We start from the raw sequence: 23,328 nt of genomic DNA, 5'->3' as shown, positions 1-23,328 counted from the left end.
TTTTAGGTCTTGGTCTCGATTTTGGGCTCCCGAACCCAGTTTACGATCTTAAAACCAATTTTCAAGTTCAATTTTGCATTGGGTCAATTGTCTGACTGGAAAATTAACTTCCAAAAATATCATATTAATTTTAATTAATTTGATTAATTTAATTTTACTTGATCAAAATTAATTTTTCCAAAAATCACTTTGATCTTCCAAATTAAATTTTCAAGAAAAATCTTTAATCAAATTCGCTAGTTGGACAATTCTTACGACCACCTAATTTAATTCTACATCAAATAAATCGACTCAATTAAATTATTCCCAAGGTCGTAGAATTTTCTTCTGATTCAAATGCAGTCCAGTTGAGCTTTTGTTGAGCTAGTGGAGGGACCAACCAGACATATACAATTAGGCTCTAGTGATTGCAATTATGTCTAGAAGCATCATTTCAATAATTTTCAATTACATAAGCATGGAGTCAGTCCACAAGAAGTACCATGATTGAAAAGTCCTTACTGTATACTCTTTACGAAAGCAATTCATCTTACTGCTTTGCCTAATGACCTCGTCATATATGTGTTACCCTCACATGATATCCTTAATTCCTTTGAGTTAAATCCGTTCACTCAATAGAATCTTATTTTATCTCATTTTCACCATTGTGTCTTCTTAATGATAAATATGATCATTGTCAACAAATGACTGTGATAAATTACTCGTTTGAGAACAAGCAACCTGTAGCCACGTTCCATATTTCTTAATCCACATAATGCCAATGAGAGGATATCATTTACTCTTTAATTAAGCTATGAATTCCATTGTTGCTAGTAAAATCATGCCATACACAAGTCATGTACCTAACATACCAACTATGGGCTTGATCATCTTTAGAGCATAAGCCTCCACTTATATTAAAGCATATAAGTTGCATACGCATGATCAATTACTAACTTAGGATTTAAGTAAATCACACCATGAACGTCACAAGTGAATTAATTCACAAATAGATTTAGAATTAATTCATTTTGGGCTGAGTCTAATGTATCATTCTACCAATGAATACATCTATGTCTCTACTCATGGAGTCAACTACTCCAATAGCAAAAACTAGCCATCTCCCTAATTGGAATTGTAGACGACATAATAATCCTTCTTAGTATTTGAATCAAATGCTTACTTTGATTCTTTTACGGGATTATGGGCTCATTTAGATTATCTATTGAAGTAAGTCATCTTTCTCGCAATGTAAACATTCTTTACAATGCCACTTATCTTTAGTTTGAACTTTAGAAAATCAATGAGCTAATATTTTCTTGTCACAATTTCGATATGCACGCAAAATATAAAAGACATTAATACAAAATACATAATAATGAAATGTGAAATTAACTTTATTTATTCATCGTTCAAATAAATATAAAACAGTTACATGTTTACTACAATATGGGCATATTTCCCAACAATCTCCCACTTGCCCTAGTGGAGTAAATGTATCATGTTTCACATTCCCATATTCTCGACGTGTTTGTTAAAATTCCTAGTTACAAGAGTCTTAGTAAACAAATCCACAAGGTTAATTTTAGAAGCTACTTTCATCACATCTACAATTACGTCAGGTATTGCCTCTCGTATCAAGTGAGACTTCCGATCAATGTGTTTTATCCTCTTGTGACTTCTTATTTCCTTGGTATTAGCTATTACAATACTGTTATCAAAATACATTGTTATAGCTTTTTCCATACCAGAAATAACTTCAGGTTTGATTAAGAACTTTTGAAGCCATATTACTTCTTTCGTTGCCTCAGAAGCAGGCACATACTCGACCTCCATAGTAGAGTCAACAGTGCAAAGTTTTTTACACTTCTCCATACTATGGCTCCATGGCCTAGTACGAATACATTTCCTGACGTCAATTTAATCAAATCTTTACAAGTTTGGAAGTCTGAGTCTTGGTATCCAATAGGAGTAAGATCCTCCCCAAAATACACGAGCATATACTCCCTGGTTCTTTTAAGATCCTTGATATATGCTTTACAGTTTGCCAATGCCTGAGACCTGGATTCTCCTGATATCAACTAACCATTCCTATTGCGAAACAGATATCTATATGCGATGCTTTGCACACTTCTAGATATCTATTTCACAATAGGAATGGTTAGTTGATATCTGGATGTGTGCAAAGCATCACATACATAAGGCTTCCAACTGTCGAAGCATATGGAACCTTACTCATACGTACTTTTTCTTTCGCTATCTTAGGACAATCATCTAAAAAAAATATAAAAACTTGATGCAGTCGGCTGAAAGCCTGGTTTTACATCAATCATTACAAAACGTTCTACTACCTTATTGATGTATGAAGCTTGAGATAGTGCTATCATTTTATTCTTTCGATCCCTAAAGATTCTAATTCCAAGAATATAACTAGCTTCACCTAAGTCCTTCATGCTAAACTATTGAGCTAACCATAGTTTAACCGACGACAATTCTCCTAATCATTTTCGGTAAGTAGAATATCATCGACATACAAAATGAGGAATACCACTTTTTTTCCTTTATATGCTTATAAATATAAGGTTGTTCAACTTTTTTCCCAAATCCAAAAGTCTTAATTATTTGATCAAATATTTTATTCCATGAGCGAGACGCCTGCTTAAGTCCATAAATGGATCTTAGTAGTTTGCAAACTTTCTACTCATTTCCTTTGACAACATAGTCAGTGGGTTGAGCCATGTATATGGTCTCATCATGATAGTCATTCAAGAATACTTTCTTGACATCTATTTGACAAATCTCGTAATCGAGAGCAGCGGCAATGGATAACTGTATGCGGATAGACTAGAGCATGGCTATTGGAGAAAAGATCTCATTGTAATTGATGCCTTCTTTCTGTGTGTAGCCTTTCTCTAAAAGTCTAGCTTTGTGTGTTTCCACTTTCCCTTCTGTATTTCTCTTCTTCTTGTAGATCCACTTACACCCTATGGGGTTAATCCCAACCGGTAAGTCTCACGTGTGAATATGATATGCGAATTGTGCAAGTATACACATCGAATCAAGTAATAAAGTGATAAGTGAGATCATCTTCACAACGATCAGATTAGGTACAAGAGTGGTCAAGTTATTATAATAAATTACGATTAATGCTATGGCAAAACAAAGATAAGAATGCAGTGATAAATTAAAATAATAAGGATGAGTGTAAAATGTATACTAACTAATATTGGAAAATGCTATGGCAAAGTAAGAATAACAATGCAATGAAAATTACGAGAATAATTGAGCGAACAAATAAATAACTAAGAATGCTATGGAAAAAATGTTGTGGCAATAGATTGAAGGTCTACGATGTTGATTTGGAAGGTTGGGACTACTTAAAATCTGCCCTTACTTTCAACAATGCATCAGCATAATTCTACTTAATCTAATACTTAGAAGAGGCTTGAAGTGACCTGCTTCTTTCGAGAGCAAGGTCTTAAGTTACCTGGCCTGTATCTATAGGCCTTATCACGGTACCCTGCACTATTTTGTCTTCATCCCATATGAACGTTGCTTTCTGTCTAGAGTCTACTACTAGTATCTATTGAGTACTTGCTCATATCATTCAATTATAGTCCAACTAATCCAACCTTTTCACAATTAGATTCAGTTTTATGGGCATACTTCACATTCATCTATGTCTAGAGAATATACGTATACATTTAGGAAATAAAAAAATTGAATAAAACAACAGATTAAATAAAATATATGTTTCAACCATTAAAGAAAATAAAAGTCTTCATCTTATAATTCCAAGCTTATGAGGTTTAGCTCATGGGTTGACGATTAAAATTCAAGTTTGTAATAACATCCAACATTGTTTTGATCAAATTAATTCACGGAGAGCAAAATAACAAATAATGGAAGAACATAGGACGATGGTTGTCACCAAATCAATCCTCAATCCAGCAACACAGCGTCCTATGATGGCTGAGAGGGACTGTCTTCGGTCTCCCCTTTTCGTCTCTACTCAACTGCTAACCTCAATTGTTGCGTTTGGATCTCCACACTTAAGGCTTCCTCCTTCGGATTTTGAAAGGATTTTTCTTCCTAAAATAGCTCTAACAACCCACGATATCTTCTCCTCTTTTTTAGATAGATTTTTCTAATACAAGTAGAGTTGGGCAAAATTGGTATATGCTGAATGTTGACTCGATCATCTTCTTGAATTGCCCTAACAAACCTTCAATCCTCTATTTCTTTCTCCATATCCTGTACTTGTCAAGCCACCAAACACAAACCTTCTACATGCAATTAAAAGTATATAATATGTAAACATAGTCCAAGCTCCTAATGCAAATGATAAAAATACTAATAAATGTCCTAAAATGCCACTAAGTGTCCCTAAGTACAAATATTTAGCTAAGTCTTAAGGCATGACATATAATTCTTTTCAAGAGTTATCAATAAGTTTACAAGTTCCCAAACTGTATTGGATTTCATAGAATCCATCTTGGCATCTATGGCCTATTTTAAGAGCTTGGAATCAACGTCTTGCATAACCTCCTCGTAAGTGAGTGGATCATCATCCTCATGACTGGCTTCTATATTATAAATACTACCATCATAGATGAAGAAGTCTAGTTTCTTAGAAACTTTCCCACTACGATTGATTCCCCTATGTTGTTGATCGTTTACAGGTTTTACTACAACTTTCTCGAGAATTAAACTTGGTGAATAAATCAACTCAATTAAATTATTCCTTAAGTCGTAGAATTTTCTTCTGATTCAAATGCAGTCCAATCGAGCTTTTGATGAGCTAATTGAGGGACCAATCAGACATATACAATTAGGCTCTAGTGATTGCAATTATGTCCAGAAGCATTGTTCTGATAATTCTCAATTACTTAATCATGGAGTCAGTCCACAAGAAGTACCATGATTGAAAACTCCTTATTGTATACTTTTCAAGAAAGTAATCCATCCAACTACTTTTTCCAATGACCTCGTCATGCGTGTGCTACCCTCACATGATTTCTTGATTCCTTTGAGTAAAATCTGTTCACTCAATACAATCATATTTTATCTCATTGTTCCCATAATGTCTTCTTAATGATTAATATGGTCATTGTCAACAAATGACTTTGATAAATTTCTCGTTTGAGAACTAGCAACCTGTGGCCACGTTCCATATTTATCAATCCACACAATGCCAATGAGAGAATATCATTAACTCTTTAATTGAGCTATGAATTCCATTGTTGCTAGTAAAGCCATGTCATACACAACCCATATACCCAACATACTGACTATGTGTTCGATCATCTTTAGAGCATAAGCCTCCACTTATATCAAAGCACATGAGTTGCATACGTATGGTCAGTGACTAACTCAGGATTTAGGTAAATCACACCATGAACGTCACAAGTGAATTAATTCACAAATGGATTCAGAATTAATTCATCTTGGGTCTAGTCCAATGTATCCTTCTACCAATGAATACATCTATTTCTCTACTCATGGAGTCAACTACCCTGATATCCAAGACGAGTCATCTCCCCAATTAGAATTGTAGATGACATAATAATCCTTCTCAATATTTGAATCAAATGCTCACTTTGATTATTTTACGAGATTACGGGCACATTTAGATTATCTACTGAAGTAAGTCATCTTTCTCGCAATGTAAACATTCTTTACAATGCCACTTATTTTCAATTTGAACTTTAGACAATCAATGAGCTAATATCACTTGTCACAATTTCGCTATGCATGCAAAATATAAAAGGCATAAATACAAAAGACAAAATAGTGAAATTTAAAATGAACTTTATTTATTTGTTCATCATTCAAATAAATAGAAAATAATTACATGTTTATTACAATATGACACATTACCCAACAAACTCCCCACAAAGCTCTACTTAAGTTAGAATGATGACCAAATGTAACACGATTATCAGTAAGTGTGAATGAATATGGCATTAGGTTTATGTACTAATTGGATGAAAATTCATGTCCTTACTAGTTGATCATGATCACGCCACATTGATCTGGTTCAATGGGTATAGAAATTATCGTTGTAACGAATTACAAATATTTTCAAGGTTTAATGTAAGACGCATGCATCCTCTCAATGCATATCGTAATGTTGCAAAATGTTTTCAAAAATTTATTAATAAAAGATATTAATGAATCAATGTTTTATTTTTAGTTCGAAAATGACACCTACTCCTTTATTAAACATACTCACTGAAAACAAACTGGATGGAAATAACTATAAAGAATGAAAAAAGAACTTGATGGTTACCCTGATTTGTAAGAAATTTAAAATAATTCTTGATAATAAATGTCTTTTGGCTACTCAAGCTGAGGCTAAAAAACACTAGAAAGAGTCTAATGAGATAGCTCGTTGCTATATACTAGTAAGCATGGCTAACACCCTTTATAAGTAACTGGTGAGCTATAAGACAACCAAAGAAATTCTAAACAAATTAGAAGACATGTTCAGAGGACATGCTATCTTGGCTCGATAGTCTGCTATTACTAGTTTGATGAATACCCAACAAAAGCTCGGCACTTTGGTCAAAGACCATATGATTACTCTTATGGGATACTTTGTTAAGGCCGAGGATAATGAGGCCAATTTAGACCAGAATATTAAGATTGAGATGGTGTTCAAAGACTTGTACAAGGTTTTTGCAAGCTTTCAGACTGCATATAACCTTGGGAACAAGAACTTGACGCTTACACAACTTATGAAGGAATTACAATCCTATGAGTTGATGCTGAATGATGGTCCGTCAGTCCGAAAAGTAGAAGCAAATATAGCTATTGTTTCTTCCTCAAAAGGGAATGAAAAATAAGCTAAGAAAGTTAAGACTAAAGTCTCTAGGCCACCACAAGTGGACAAGAAGAGAATCAGAAAGCGTAAAGACTTATCTAAATCTAAATGATTTTTCTATAGTAAGAAAGGGCACTTCAAGGCAAATTGTAAAGAGTGGAAGGAATACCTTGCCACTGAAGGCAAATGTATGGAACTCTTAATGATAGTAGTTTTTTTAGTGTAGGATTCAATAGACCACTCGGTCATTGATTCGTGATCCACTAATCATGATTGTGTTTCTCTACAGAGGTTCGAGGAGACTAAAGATCTTGGAGATACGAGTCTATCGTTACGGACTGTAAATGAGACAACTGTGGCAGCTAAAATAGTAGGAGATTTACATCTTTATTTTAATAATTTTAAGAATATTATTTGAGAGACATTTTCTATGTACCAAGTTTGAAAAGAAAATTTTTGTTGTATGTTTTAATAAAGACGACTTGACCGTGACTTTTAATAATATTATTGCAATATTTAGAAATCACAATCTTATATGTAATGGATGAATGTGAAATAATCTCTATTTATCAAAACAAAGATGTGCACACTGCTTGAGACTAAAATATAAAATAAAAAACTTAAAAATTCTTACTCTAATGAGGCGTACCTTTGGCATTTAAGACTTGGTCATATTAACCAAGAAAGAATTACTAGACTTGTGAAAGACGACATCTTAAGTTTTCTAAAGAATTTGATCTTCCACAATGTGAATCTTGCTTAGGAGGTAAAATGACCAAGATATCTTTTAAAGCAAAATGAAAGAGGGCCATGAAATCCCTAGAGTTTGTGCACGCTAATGTATGTGGTCCCATGAGTGTCAATGCAAAAGGTGGTTATGAGTATTATGTAACATTTATTGATGATCATTCCAGATATGAGTATGTATACCTAATGCACCGTAAAAGTGAAACCTTTGATAAATTCAAAGAGTTTTGTGCGAAAGTGGAGAAACAAATAGGTTTACCCATCAAGGAACTTCAATCTGACTGAGGTGAGGGATGTTTATTAGATGAGTTATTAGATATGACCACATTTACACATGCCTATAAAAGAAACGATTTTATAAAACATTTTTAAACTGTAGTGTACATGTCAGTTACAATATTTGTAGTGTTATAAGGGAACACCAAAGTATTTCAGGGATCGAACCAAAGGAGATGAAGATTGAGTGATAAATAGCATACACGATAGATTCTAAGTGGATACTAATATAATTTTATAGCACGAAAAATTATAACAAGAAACTTTTTTAAGAAGATTAAATATGCTAATATAGGGACTACATTGCAAAGAACACAAAACTAAGAAATTATCCAATAAATAACTAATGGTGGTTGGTTCATATTAATGTGGTTCATCGGTCCTTGAACAAGGGACTTAAATTGTATAAATTACTAAGTGGCTCCATTTTATCTTTCAATCTCAATTTCACTAACTTAGACGAATTAATTCCGATTTATCTCTCGATCTCATCGGCTAGTCCGGGACTAATGAACGAGTGTGCAACAATATTACCTCTCGATCTCACTTGCCTAGATTTTCCTTTAGGGGTGTCACTTCCTAAGTTTTTAGGTCTATTTATTTAGTCCAATTTATTACGATTTATTCATTTGTCCAAAAATCAACTTACCCGTATCTCCATCAACCAACCCCTCCTTTTTAGGTTTAGCTACTCATGTTAAAAATAAAAAGAATGAATATGGAAATGAAAAGCAAACAACCATTAAAGTAAAGCTTAAGAAAAATCAAAAAGTTCAAATTTTTATGTGAGAAAAGTTAAAAAGCATGAAACTAAAAGCATTCAATAGAGAAATCTAAAGCAATAAACATAAAAGAACAAACTTTAGTTGATTGAAAGTAAAAGAAAATGAAATACATTAAACTAAAACTAAAAATATCTTACTACAAAAGTAATGGGACTAAAAATGCAGATAAATCTAAGTTACAGTGATAACAAAAGTAATGGGACTAAAAGTGCAAATAAATCTAAGCTACAGTGATAACTAACTTAACTATCACTAAGAACAATTAAAATAAGAAGAAAATTTGCTGGGAAATGTAAAATCTACAGCTAAAGAAATGAAAAATAAGAAACCCTAGATAAATAAGAGAAAACTTGGAGAAAATAAAGCTAAAACTAAGCTAATGCGTGTCTATCTCCTCCTCAGCCAAATTTGATTGGTTTAGGTTGAATTTTGATGACTTTTTATTGCCAAAAATGCCCTTATATGGGTCTTGGGTGATTGATAGATCTGGTGGAAAGAGATTACCCTTTTTGTCCAATTTTGTCCCCTCACAATGTCGGTGTTGTGATACCTAAAAGAGGATATTACGATATCAAGGGCAATTTCGAGCATTGGGTTCTTCTTTAAAAGGTGGATATCACGATACCCAAATTGGATATAACGATACCACTGAAGGATGGTCTCCAATCTTCAATATTGTTGGAGGTATTGTAATTCCAAGCTGTGGATATCGTGATGCCCTTTCCTTTGGTGCCTTTCTCATCCATTTTCAACCTTCAACATGTCCCTACACCACTCAACCACAAGTTAGTCGTCTCAATGGCACTATTGGAAAAATTGGATCAAAAAATGAACAAAAAACGAGATATTTACACTTATTAACCTAAAATCTAAAAAGTACAAAAAACTATAAAAAAGACAATACTTTGCTCTAGAATAAGCTCCTTAAATATACTGAGAAAGTCTAATTTGCCATTTCAAATTATGGCAGATCAAACTCCCCGACACATAAGTCTTTACTTATCTTCAAGTAAACACACCAAACATGCAAAATAATGAGTTATTGACCTATGCCTATTGTTTTAACCAAAATTTATTTTGGCTTTTCTTGTCCTAGTTAAACTTTGTTTTTAGTTTCTCATTTTAACTCTAATTAACCTAGAGTTGTAATCATATATGCTACGAATTTCAGCCTATAAATAGGTCTTAGTTACTCTAGGTTTTACAACAACAAAATATTTAGATTGAGAGAATTCTGTTCTTTATTTTGAATGGTTTTTCTTGTGGGGCTTCGGGTTTTTCTTTTAATATTCTCCAGCTTTTATGCTCTCCTTTATTATGTTGAAATCTTCTTTTTTTTATCCTCTTTTGAGGAGTTTTTCCACGTAAAATTTGCATGTTCGATCTTTTCAATTCTTCTTTTCTTTACTTTGTTTGTTGTTTAAAGAGGTAATTCCCCAACAAATTGGAATCAGAGCTAGTTTGATTTTCGCAATCAACTCATTCAGAGATGGTAGTGTCAATCTTTAATATTGAGAAGTTCAACGGAATAAAAATTTTCAGTTTGTGGCAAGTTTGGATAACAACAATACTGGTTTAGAACGGTCTGAAAAAGGTTGTTATAGGGAAGAAACCCATAGATATGGATCAGTCAGAATGAGAAGAGCTCGATGAAAAGGCTTCTAGTTTCTAATAGATTCTTTAAGTCAGAATGATCAAAGGTATTAGTGAGTTTGTTACCCTTCTTAATGACTTAAAGAATCTTGAAGCAGATATTAATGACGATGATCAAGCTATGTTGTTATGCTCTTTGCCTTCTTATAAAACTTTTAGAAAAACTTTGATTTATGGGAGAGATCATCTCTCGTTCAAGGATGTGAAGGCAAATCTTCTAAGTAAGGATAAACTCGACAATGAGTTAGGCTCAAATAAAAAATCAAATAAGCAAACCTCAGTTTTAGTTGCAAGAGGCAGACAACAAACCAAAAATACAGATCAAAATAGGTCTAAAGTAAGGTCCAAATCCAGAAATTGTGACAAATATTGTGGCTATTGTAAAAAGGTGACCATGTTAAGGAAAAATGTTGGAAATTTCAAAATAAAATCAAAAGGGATGCCAAAAATGACGAGAAAGATAAGTAGAAAGTCGAAGTTGCTAATGCTAGTGTAGCCAAGGACAAAGGTGATGATTTATTATCGATGTCAACAAGTGAAAGCTCTCATCGTACTTCTGAATGGATTTTAGATTCAGGGTGCTCCTATTACATCTGTCCTAATTAGGATTGGTTCTCCACGTATAGTTTAGTTGAAGATGGGGTTAAACTGATGGGAATAACTTTTCATATAAAATATATGAAATTGGAACAATACAAATTAAGATGCACGATGAAATTATTTGGACACTGTTAGATGTTAGGTATGTTCCTAATTTAAAGAAAAATCTTATCTCATTGGGAATTTTGGATTTGTAACGGTTGCAGGATAGTCATTGAGTGAAATGGCCTAAAAGTTTCTCGTGGGGCTTTTATTGTGTTGAGTGGACAGAAAAAGGACAGCCTATATGTTTTGCAATGGCCAATGGTTATTGGTGCGACGATAATTACCGAAGAAAAGCTAAAATCACCATCACGCCATGACTAGAATCAACCTAGCATCGCGACAACACGACGTAACTCTTTCTCTATCGTTCTGATTCAACCAAACTTTGGCACATGCGACTGGTCATATGAATGAGAAAGGTATGATAGTCTTTTGCAATAGAGGTCTTCTCAAAGACACTGGAGTTGGTAAGTTAGGTTTCTACGAGCATTTTGTTTACAAGAAACAAACTCGAGTTAGTTTCGATTATCAATACATATAACAAAAAGAACTCTAGATTACATTCATTCTGATTTACGGGTTCCATCTTCTGACATCTTAAAAGGAGGTAATAAATATTTCCTAACTTTTATTGATGATCACTATAGAAAAGTTTGGGTTTATTTCTTGAAACAGAAAAGTGAAGTCTTCGGAATCTTCAAACAGTGGAAAACATTGTTAGAAAAAAAAACTAGAAAATCCGTGAAGCGGTTGAGAATGGATAATGGGTTTGAGATATGTTTGTCAAATTTTAATGATTTTTGGCAACGAGAAGGAATCAAAAGACATTGAACCATTTTTGGAACTCCACAGTAGAATGGAATTGCATAAAGAATGAACAAAACCTTACTGGAAAAGGTTCGATGCATACTTTGTAATGCAGGCTTAGGGAAGGAATTTTAGGCTGAAGTCATAAACCTGACAAGTAATTTGATAAATCGGTCTCCTCATCGAGCATTGAATGGTAAAATTCCAAAGGATATATGGTCAGGTAATCCTCCCAATTATTTTAATATTAGAATTTTTGGTTGTCTTGCTTATGCTATTGTTAGCTAGGGAAAGCTCAAACCAAGGGTCATTAAATGCATCTTTCTGGGATACTCTTCCGTACAAAAGGTTTTAAGTTGTGGTGTTCGAAATTCGAAAAAATAATTGTTAGCAGAGAGATGTTCCATTTGATGAATCTGCCATGTTTCGATTAGAAAAGGGGACTTTCACTTGTATAGGCACAACAAAGGAAAATGTCTCGAGCAAGGTGGAGTCAAAAGCTGAAACAAGGGGTGACACCCCGATAAGAACATGCCCAACATCGTAATGATAGGACGAGCAACGGTCTCGTCCCGACGATGAGTCATATGATGTCACAACAAGACAACAAAATTCTGATTCTTGCATGCTTGAAGCTATTTTGGATTTGTTTAGGGCTCCGTCCGACCCTCAGGTATCCTCACCATCTCAGTTAACTAATTATAAATTGGCTCGTGACAAGAAAAGGTGAGAAATCCGACCACCATAGAAATATTGAGAAGGAAACCTAGTGGCTTATGCTCTAAGTGTTCCTGAGCATTGATTCAACCAATCCTTTGTGTTATTATGAGACATTTCAAGCCTCCAATTCTAGCAAATGGCTCGTTGCAATGAAAGAGATGGAATCGCATCAAAAGAACGAGTCTTGGAGGCTAGTTAAACCACCCATCTGTAAAATAATCATTGGGTGTAAATGAGTGTTTAAAAAGAAGGAAGGTTCAGGTTCTAATGACACTAGGTGTAGAGCAAGATTGGTTGCAAAGGGCTACAGTCAAATGGAGGGAGTTGATTTTCATGATGTTTTATCTCCCGTTGTGAAACATACGTCCATTCGGGCACTTTTGGCTTTGTTGCATCAAATAATCCTAAGTTAGAATAATTAGAAAGTAGACTATGTAACATCCCGATTTTGGGCCTAGTCGAAACAGTGGTTTCGGGACCACAAATCCAATGAGAAAAAAATTATTTTTACTATATTTTTATGGCCTACAATTTCACGAAATGATTTTGTGAAAATTTTGTTCAAAAATTTCGACGTTTGTGCACTCAATTTAGTCAAAAGGACTAAATTGTAAAAAGTGCAAAAGTTGAGTTCTACATGTTAGAGGTGTCCAATTGTTATGAAATTTTAAATTGGAGGTCTTTATATGGTAATTAGACCATTGGTTAAGTTATGGACAAAAATGGACATGAGATAAGTGAAATAGGAAATTTTTAAGTTAAGGGCATTTTGGTAATTTGATAATTAAAATGAATTAAAAGGGAAAAAGATGGCGAATTGTGCTCATCTTCTTCATTTGGCCGAAATTAGCAAGGGGGAAAGCCATAGTTAGGGTTTTCAAGCTTCCAAGCTCTATAGTAAGTGATTCCAAGCCCCGTTTTTAATGTTCTTTACGTTTTTGAAGTCCCGGTAACTTGATTTAGCTTATTCTAGCAATAATTTAACCTAGGGTTTATATTTGGAAAAATACCCATAGGTGAAATGTGTTTATTTTGATGTTTTATGGTAAAATATGAAGCTTGAAATTATGTTAAATGACTTTTGCTAAGCGATTTTAAGTGAAAAAGAGTAAAACGACATAATCGGTAAAAATACCTAATGTTCATAAGTAAGTGTTAGAGTGGGAATTCGATGTTGCCATAGAAGGGAAAAATGTTCAGCATGTCATAAAACATAAGAATAAGGGATGAAGTTTAATTTCTGAGCTTTAGGGAAAAAGTGTAATTATACAAAAGTTTAGGGGCAAAATCGTAATTTTTCCAAATTTTGAGTCAAGGATTGTTTTGATGAATGTGAGTATTAAATAAGATAAATTTGCTATTATGGATCAAGAAGAATGAAATTTGGGGTTAGACCGAGGAAAGAAAAAGGTTGAAGACTAAGTTGATAGATTTGACCATATTTTGTACTGAGGTAAGTTTACGGTAAATAAATGAAATATTTCAATAATTATTAATAATTCTTCTATATTCCAGCAATTATGTATTTATTTTATGAAATTATTTAGTGTTAAAAAGTCCCGTTGAAACATTAGGAATGTTCGGATACAAATGTCATGACATTTGGGTAAATAGATCCCATGTAAGACCATGTCTGGGACATGGCATTGGCATCATTGAGGTTATGAGAGGTCCCATGTAAGTCCATGTTTGGGACATGGCGTTGGCACCGAGATGAAAGGTCTCTCGTAAGACCATGTCTGGGATATGGCATGAGCACCGATATGAGAACTCCTGTGTAAGACCATATCTGGGATATGGCATTGGCAGTACAAGAAACATCCCATGTAAGACCATGCCTGGGACATGGCTTTGGCATGTTATTATCAGAAAAGAGACCCAAGTATCCTTATTATTCCAATGTGGCTCAACGGGCTAGTAAACAAATTATGTTCCATGAAAGTTCAGGTAAAAGCATAAATAGCAAATTCAGGTGAGTTATAAGAGTTAAGAACATATTATGTTATCAATTGAGAACCAACATTTCAGTAAGAGAAGAGTAAGTTATAATCATGAGGTATCTAAGTAAACAAGGAAGTGAACGAGTAAGAGAGTAAGTAAAGAGGAAATTAAAGATCATGACATTTGAGTATAATTATTTGTGTTAAATGTTGTAATTTATTTGCTTGTAAACTTACTAAGCTTTATGCTTACTTCTTTTATTTTCTTTCTTTTATAGTATTGCAAAGCTAATTCGGGGATCTTAAAGATGTCGGAGAGCGCTCACACTATCAACAACAATAACTCGGTATTTTATGATGATCAATATTTGAGCTATGACATGTATAGGGACTTAGTCATTTTGAATGTATGTCCTTATGATATGTTTATTCTGATTATGTAGGAGACTTAGATCAAATAAGGTCTCTCACAGGTTACCTATTTGCTTTTGGTAATTGTGTCATTAGTTGGAAAGCGACACTCCAAGCTATAGTAGCATTGTTGACTACTAAAGTAGAATATATGACAATTACAGAATAAGTAAAATAAGCAATTTGGTTTTGGTAATTGTGTCATTAGTTGGAAAAGGGATCTTTTAGTGAACTAGTAAGTGAAAACTGAGCAACTGTCGTATATTGTGATAGTCAAAGTGTTATACATCTTACCAAAGATCAAATGCATCACGAGAGAACTAAGCATATAGACATTCGTTATCATTTTGTTCGAGAGGTGGATATTTAAGGGGATGTTCAGATTCTTAAAATTGGCATAAAACACAATCTGATTGACATGTTGACAAAGAGCATTCTAGTTTCAAATTTCGAGCATTACTTGGACTTGGTAAGTATCCGACGAAGAATCAATTAAGCCCATAACAGGGTTCAGCAAGGGAGTTAGTCTAAATATGAGTAAATATGGAGATTTGTGGGAGAATGCCTCTTATTTTAACCAAAATTTATTTTGACTTTTCTTCTCCTAGTTAAACTGTGTTTTTAGTTTCTCACTTAAACTCTAATTAACCTAGAGTTGTTATAGTCATGAAGTCTGCTACCCTAGCACGTTTCTGTCTGCCGCCTTTGGCATGATGTTTTTGGGTTTTTTCGAAAATTATTTTTGTTCTTTCTTGAAATCGACGCTTTAAACACAATTTTTCTCAGACGATAGGGAGGACGGGAGAGTTTTTCTGATATTTAATTCCTGCAATCCTAGAAACAGAATTAGCACAGTTGTCGCTCAATGAAGAAGAAGAGGAAATTTTACAGATCTAGACTGAACCAAGCATGTAAAAAGAAGGGGAGGATTTTCAGCTTGTAGGTTACTTTTTAACAGCAAGCATAACACACTTTCCAACTATGAGAAGCACTATGGCAAATTTGTGGCACCCTGCCTGTGGGGTGCAAATTCGGGATCTGGGGGATAAAAGGTACCTTTTTAAATTTTTCCACAATATGGATATGGAAAGAGTTTTGAAGGGTCTACCGTGGACTTTTAATAATAATTTGTTAATACTTCGCAAACTGAGAAGGGGAGAAAATCCGTTGAAGGTACCATTAATTTTTAATCCTTTTTGGGTACAAATTCATGACGTCCCAATAGGTTTATTTACTGAAAGCCTAGCAACACAGTTGGGTAATTTTATTGGAGTTTTCATGGAGTACGATGTATCAAAGGTGGGAAAGGAGTGTCAAAATTTTATGAGAATTAGAGTGCAGATTGATATTAGGAAACCATTGAAAAGAAAGAAGCAGATTATGTTTGGTGGAACATGTTCATATGTTAAATTCAAGTATGAGCGTCTATCACTGTTTTGCTTTTTCTATGGACGTTTAGGCCATAATGACTCTTTCTGTGAAGAAAAAATGAGGGTTGGAGGGGAGATTGCTGGAATGGGATGGGATTTAACATTACGGGCACCATCTCGAAGAGCTCTATCAATGAATAGCATTTGGTTGCGGGAGGAGGGGGAAGGGAAACTGGAAGAAAGCTGGATGGAGAACAGGTTTGACGGGTTTAACCAGCAGAATGAGGTTTCGAAGGGAAAGAAAGGGAGATCTATTGATCAAATATTGGGGTTTAACCTTGAGGGGAGGGTTTCACCTGGAGAACAACAGAGAAATAAACCCTGGTCTTATTAGATGCAAATGGCTATGGAGCATGATCTGGAAGATGAAACTCTAATAGGGGAGGAGGGAAAAAAGAGAAATAGAGGGGAGATGGAAGGGGTACATTCTTTAATATCGGCGGCTGCCAAGAGGCAAGCCGACCGGGCACAATGAAAATCTTAAGCTGGAACGTCCGTGGTTTGGGGAGACAATGGACAATTAGAAGACTTCGGCATCTACTGAAGATTAATAATCCCCAAATAGTCTTCTTTATGGAGACTAAACTTAGTAAGAAAAAGATGGAATTTACTCGCAGGAGGTGTGGTTTTGTAAATGGAATCGAAGTCGAATCAGAAGGTACGAGAGGAGGGTTGTGCTTAGCTTGGAGAACTGACATTGAAGTTATGCTTTGTAGTTACTCTAAAAGACATATTGATGTGATTGTTAAAGATAAGGAAAAATGAGTTAATTGGAGATTTATAGGTTTTTATGGTTCCCCAGACATACAAGATAGGAATGATTCGTGGGAGGCTTTGAAAAGTTTAGCTAATGATAGAGAAATCCCTTGGTTGGTTTGCGGAGACTTCAATGAAATTATGTATGGATTTGAAAAAAAAGGAGGGTTACCTAGGGATGAAAGAAGGATGGAAATTTTTAGGAAAACATTAGAGGAATGCCGATTGAATGATGTGGGATTTGAGGGCAATCGTTTTACTTGGGAGAGAGGCAACTTACCAGAGACGAACATTCAAGAGCGTTTAGATAGAGGAGTAGCTAATACAAATTGGATTGTTATGTTTCCAGAAATTAAAGTTCAACATTTAGTTCATTCATTTTCAGACCATTGTCCTCTTCCTATTAATACCAGGAGATTTGCAGAACAAGTAAGGGATAACAATTTCAGATTTGAGGTCTGGTGGCTTTTGGAGAAATCTTTCATGGAAGAAGTCAGAAAGCTATGGGAGAATTCGTTAGAGGAATTGTTAAAGAAGCTGGATAATTTAAAGAAAGGATTGCAGATTTGGACTGGGCAGTTGCAAAAGAATAGGCAGAAGACTAAACGGATTCTTACGGAGAAACTTTGCGAGTTGGCTGAAGCAGACAGAAATGATGAGACCTTAGCTGAATTGATTGATACAAAAATAAATTTAAATTTTGAGATTGAGAAAGATGAATGCTACTGGGAACAGAGAGCTAGAATCAATTGGTTGAAATTAGGGGACAAAAATACTGTTTTCTTTCATAGCCAAGCTTCACAACGCCAGAAAAAGAATCTAATTCATAAGCTGAAAGATGAAGAGGGAAGAGAAATGGAGTTCATCCAGGATATTGAGGGTGTGGCGAAGTCTTATTTTCAAAATTTATTTTCAGCAAGAAGAAAAGGGAATTATGATCATATTCTATCAGGGATTGAGCGCTGCATTCAAGCGGAGGACAATCAAAAACTTACAGAATCATATTCTAGAGATGAAATTATAGAAGCTGTTTTTGAGATGGGACCATCGAAAACACCAGGGGAAGATGGATTTCCAGTATTATTTTATCAAAAGTGTTGCCAGATTGTTGGAGATGATGTCATAGCTTTTTTTCTACAATTTCTAAACGGAAATATGGTGGTTAGTCCGATAAACTCTACAAATATAGTGCTTATTCCAAAAGTCATCAACCCATTAACTATGATGCAATTTAGGCCAATTAGTTTATGTAATGTACTTTATAAAATTATAGCGAAGGTACTAGCAAACATATTTCGAAGTGTTATTGGCAAATGTATTGATGAAGCCCAAAATGCTTTTGTGCCAGGCAGGTTAATATCGGATAGTGTATTACTTGCTTATGAAATATTGCATAAGCTAAAGCAGAAGAGAACGGGGAAAAAAGATTTATGGCCGTTAAACTCGATATGAGTAAAGCTTATGACAGGGTTGAATGGAGTTTTATAGAGGAGATTATGACAAGGATGGGGTTTGATTTTAGTTGGGTAAATGCCATTATGAAATGTGTTTCATCTGTTGCTTATTCAGTTGTCATAAATGGGCACAGAGGAGATAAATTTGTACCAACCAGAGGACTTAGACAAGGCGACCCATTAAGCCTGTTTTTATTCTTGATATGTGGTGAAGGTTTTTCGAGCTTACTGAGGTTAGCAATGAAGAGAGATCGTCTCAAAAGAATACGGTCTGCAGGTATCTCATGTTTTATTTGCTGATGATTGCATACTGTTTGGAGAGGCAACGAGGAGGGGTGCAAACGTCATAAAGGATATTCTGTGCGAATTCAAAATTTGCTCAGGACAATGTGTAAATTTCGATAAATCAACAGTATTTTTCAGTAAAAATACGTTGAAGGAGGATAGGAGACAGGTGGTAAATGTGTTGGGGGTATGTAGGACAAGTGAACCTGAAAGATATTTAGGGCTACCAATACGGTGGGGCGAAAGAAAAAAGAAGCTTTTCAGAGTTTAAAGGATCGAATAAAAAAACGTATTGATAACTGGAGTAACAGGTTTTTATCACGAAGAGGGAAAGAAATTTTTGTTAAGGCCATTCTGCAAGCTATTCCGACTTATTCTATGGCATGCTTCTTATTGCCGAGAGCTCTTTACGATGAAATGGAGAGTATTATAGCAAGATTCTGGTGGCAGAAAGGAGGGGGCGAAAGGGGAATTCATTGGTGCACTTGGAAAAACCTTTGTTTGCTAAAAGAAAATGGTGGCTTAGGTTTTCGAGATCTTAGTCAATTTAATATTGCGTTATTAGCTAAACAAGGTTGGCGTCTCATTAATTTTCCAAATTCTTTATTAGACAGAGTTTTGAAAGCTAAATATTTCCCAAAGTCAAGTTTCTTAAATGCAGAGTTGGGGAATTTACCTTCATTTACCTGGAAGAGCATCTGGGCAGCAAGAGGACTTCTCCAAAGAGGATTGGGTTGGAGAGTTGGTAAAGGTAATAGCATTTCTATCTGGGAAGACAACTGGATTCAGGGGATCGATAATGTGGATGAACATAATAGAACAAACAGAAGGGAACTACAATTAGTTTCAGACCTCATTGATAACTCAAGCAGAAAATGGAAGTCAGACTTAATTAATAGTACCTTTCAAGAAGATACTGCTCGGAAGATTCTACAAATTCCCCTGGCAGAGACTGAACATAAGGATATTCAGGTGTGGAGTGGAGAACTATCTGGTGAGTTTTTAGTACGTAGTGCCTATAATTTATTACAATATGCCTCTATAGCCAATGACTACTTACTACAGACCGAAATAAAAAAATTTTACAAAAAATTATGGAGCCAACAATTGCCTTCAAAAATTGCAATTACAATTTGGAGGATTTCATGGGATTATATCCCTCATCTTGGTAATCTCAGTTTGAGGAGGGTCATTTCAACTGCCTGCTGTCCACGGTGTTATTCTGGAGTAGAAGAGAGTCTTCATGTTTTCCGAGAGTGTCCTTTCACAAGAGAAGTGTGGCAATCATTAAATTTATCATGGGTCATGAAGAATACGAGTCAGAATACATAGGAGTGGCTAACCTGGGTTTTCAAGAACAGCAACTATTACCAGTGTCGGCTTTTCTGCTATGCGTTATGGTTGAAATGGTCCTTTAGAAACAAACTCATTCACGAGGGGAAAAATTCAACAAGAAGGGGATTAGCTCAGAATATTCAAAGACATATGGCAGAATATGAAGGAATAAATGCTGTGAAGAAAACTGAGAAAATTTTCAAGAGTCACAAAATACAGGAAAACGTACCGAGAATATCGATCAAATTTGATACATCACTGGACAGTAGAACCTCCAAATCAGCGACTGGATTAGTAGGTTGGGATATGAGGGGAAATCTACTGGTGTTAAAAACGGTTATCCACAGAAATGTCCCCTCACCATTCGCAGCAGAGGCATATGCATGAAATTAGGGATTGCATTAGGATCTCAGTCAGTTAGAATTATGGGAGACTCAAAAACCGTCATAAAGAAGAGCAAGGCGACTTCAACAGACAAATCGGTAATAGGTGCCATTATAAAAGATATTTAGAACAAGAAATCCTTTTTTCAAGATCTTACTTTTAAGCACATCCATAGATCAGAAAACACACATGCACATGGTCTAGCAAAGAAAGCTCTTGCGAAAGAAGAAAACATTTACCTGATAAGAGAAGAACTGGAACGTCATATTTCAACCTTGGATGAAGATTGGCAAAGAAATCCGGATTGAAGAAATGGGTGAAGGAGCAACATCCAATACATATAGCTTAATGGTGTTTAAATCTGTGGGGAAGAGTTATCGACACAACAGATGGGACCTTGGAAATGACTCTTCAATAGCCTTTATGGTTTCCAGCTGTTCTGATTATTGACTGGGATAGGATTTCGTTCGGTTGATTTTAATTTCATTTAATGCTTTTGTTTTTCTTTTTAATTATCTAGCTTTTGATAGACGTTTCTAGGGGGTTGTCTTTTTCTGATTGTTTAGGTCGAAAATTAGGTTGTTTCTTTTTCTGTTTATTGCTTTGACTTGGGCCCTTTGATTTGGGCTGATTGGATTATTCTTTTTAATTCATAATAAATACCCAATCATTCTTTCAAAAAAAAAAAAAGAAGAGTTGTTGTAGTTATATATGCTATGAATTTCAGCCTATAAATAGGCCTTAGTTAATCTAGGTTTTATAACAACAAAATATTTAGATTGAGAGAATTTTGTTATTTGTTTTGAAGGGTTTTTCTTGTGGGGCTTCGGGTTTTTATTTTAATTCTCTTCGTCTTTTGTACTCTCCTTTATTATAGTGAAATCTACTTTTGTCTATGGTTTTTTTATCCTCTTTCGATGAGTTTGTTCACGTAAAATTTGCGTGTTCGATCTTTTCAATTCTTATTTTCTTCACTTTATTCGTTGTTTAAATGGGTAATTCACCAATAGTCAAAATAAAAAAGTATAATTATAAACAAAGTAATCAAAGAAAATTTTTAAAAATTTAAACGATTCATGAATGAAAAGATTCAATTTCAATATTAAATTAAAAAATGACGTTTTTAAAGTAAAAAAAATCATTCATTCCATGATATTAAAAACAATAATGTGCATACAAATCTCTTTAAGGTAAAAACTGAAAATATATAAGATATAGATTATAACGTTAATATATAATTAACCACTACAACGAAGCAAAGAATAAATTTTAACGGTTACAAAAAAAATTAAATCTAAAAACAGTTAGAGAATATTAATTTTCAATACTAACCTATTAATATATATTATTTAGATATTAATATCAATAAAATGAAAATTAATAAAAACCAAAAAATAAAATATTTATAGAGTTTTTAGAGAAAAGATTTTTTGGGAGACGTTTAAGCTTTAGAAAAATATTTAATGCTAATTGAAAATCAAATATTTTTATTAATAATATTTAAAACTCAATTGAGTATATCTATAGATTAAAAATAAAATGTTTTTCTTTAAAAAATAAAACACTCTTTTAAGAAAGAGTTGAAAATATATATTAAGAATAGATATAGATAATTGTAAAAGACACTTTTAACCTTATTTAATCCTAATGACTCTTTAGAGCTGAAAATATATTATATTAGGAATATTAGACCTTTTGCGTGGTTTGATTATATATTAAAATATTTTTATAAAAAATAGCAATAAATTTTAATAATTTAACTTAAATTAATTAATCAAAATAACTTTGAAAGAGAATTTATATATGATTTATACGCAATCACACTTAGACTTAACATTTAAAATTTCAATACCAACTTTTACTAATACAATTAAAATTTGAATTGCAAATCTTTAAGAATATATGAGAAAAGTTATTTTTCTTTGTATATACAAATTCTATTTAGTCTATTTGTACCAAAAATTATAAGTTGATGTAATTTATAATTCTTTAATGTTATAGTAATATTTTATAGTAAATTTTAGTAATAAATTTTTGATTGTTTAAGATGGATTTTAGTAATACAAGTTTGGTTTATTTGCAAATTAACCCTTAAATTATATTTTGATTTTTAAATTAGTATTTAAAGTATTTTTCATTAAATGATACTAAACTGTCAAATTTATCTCCCTTTATCTTCTATATATACTTTCAAGGTCAAATAAATCATTTTCTATTCTCTTGAACAATCAACTATACTATTTGCTTAGATTTGCCCTCTAACAACTTACAAAAAATGAAAGCTTCTGCAATGGTAGCATTAAAACAAATATATATATATATATATATATATATATATATATATATATATATAAAGAAAAATTGTAACTTACAAAAAAATTTAAAGAAAAGTAATTGATAAAAAACCTTAGATTTGCCCTCTAACAACTTACAAAAAATGAAAGCTTCTGCAATGGTAGCATTAAAACAAATATATATATATATATATATATAAAGAAAAATTGTAACTTACAAAAAAATTTAAAGAAAAGTAATTGATAAAAAACCAAGCATAACTAATTAGTTATAAATTAAAATCACCTAATTGGCTATGAAAAGAACATTTTAAAGTTAAATTAATTCATTAAAATTGTAAAATATAACCATTAAAATTAAAACATAACTAACAAGCACCGCTTTATTTATTCCAAATAACCAAAGTGGACATGGATAGATATAAGCCATAAAAATATTGTTTTATTCATTATCCTATTGATAATATATTTATGCAACGTCATATGTAAATAGATCAAAATATAACACCAAGAAAATAATCTTAATAGCATAAGCTTTCATATCCTAACTCAATTCCTTGTTAAAATTTGTCATTAACTCGAGAAATATCAATGTACAATA

At 33.5% G+C, this 23,328-nt stretch overlaps 1 long non-coding RNA gene across 5 annotated transcripts; it reads right to left on the bottom strand.

Moving 5' to 3' along the window:
• Nucleotides 1-18,872: 18,872 nt before the first annotated feature.
• LOC105785762 (uncharacterized) lies at nt 18,873-20,791 on the bottom strand. Of its 5 annotated transcripts, none has more exons than XR_001131175.2 (4): nt 20,673-20,791; nt 20,058-20,367; nt 19,617-19,975; nt 18,873-19,493 (listed from the first exon to the last, which is right to left on the bottom strand). It is a non-coding gene; the product is annotated as an uncharacterized LOC105785762 (long non-coding RNA). The 5 variants fall into 5 exon arrangements; XR_008197918.1 differs by having other exon boundaries at nt 19,617-20,126; nt 20,279-20,367; XR_008197917.1 differs by having other exon boundaries at nt 19,617-20,367.
• Between the last annotated feature and the right edge of the window lie 2,537 nt (nt 20,792-23,328).

Source organism: Gossypium raimondii, chromosome 1 (assembly GCF_025698545.1).
Source record: "Gossypium raimondii isolate GPD5lz chromosome 1, ASM2569854v1, whole genome shotgun sequence".
Lineage (NCBI taxonomy): Eukaryota > Viridiplantae > Streptophyta > Magnoliopsida > Malvales > Malvaceae > Gossypium > Gossypium raimondii.
Note: the sequence above shows the minus strand (reverse complement) of the source record. Positions and strands in the feature narration are given on the sequence as shown.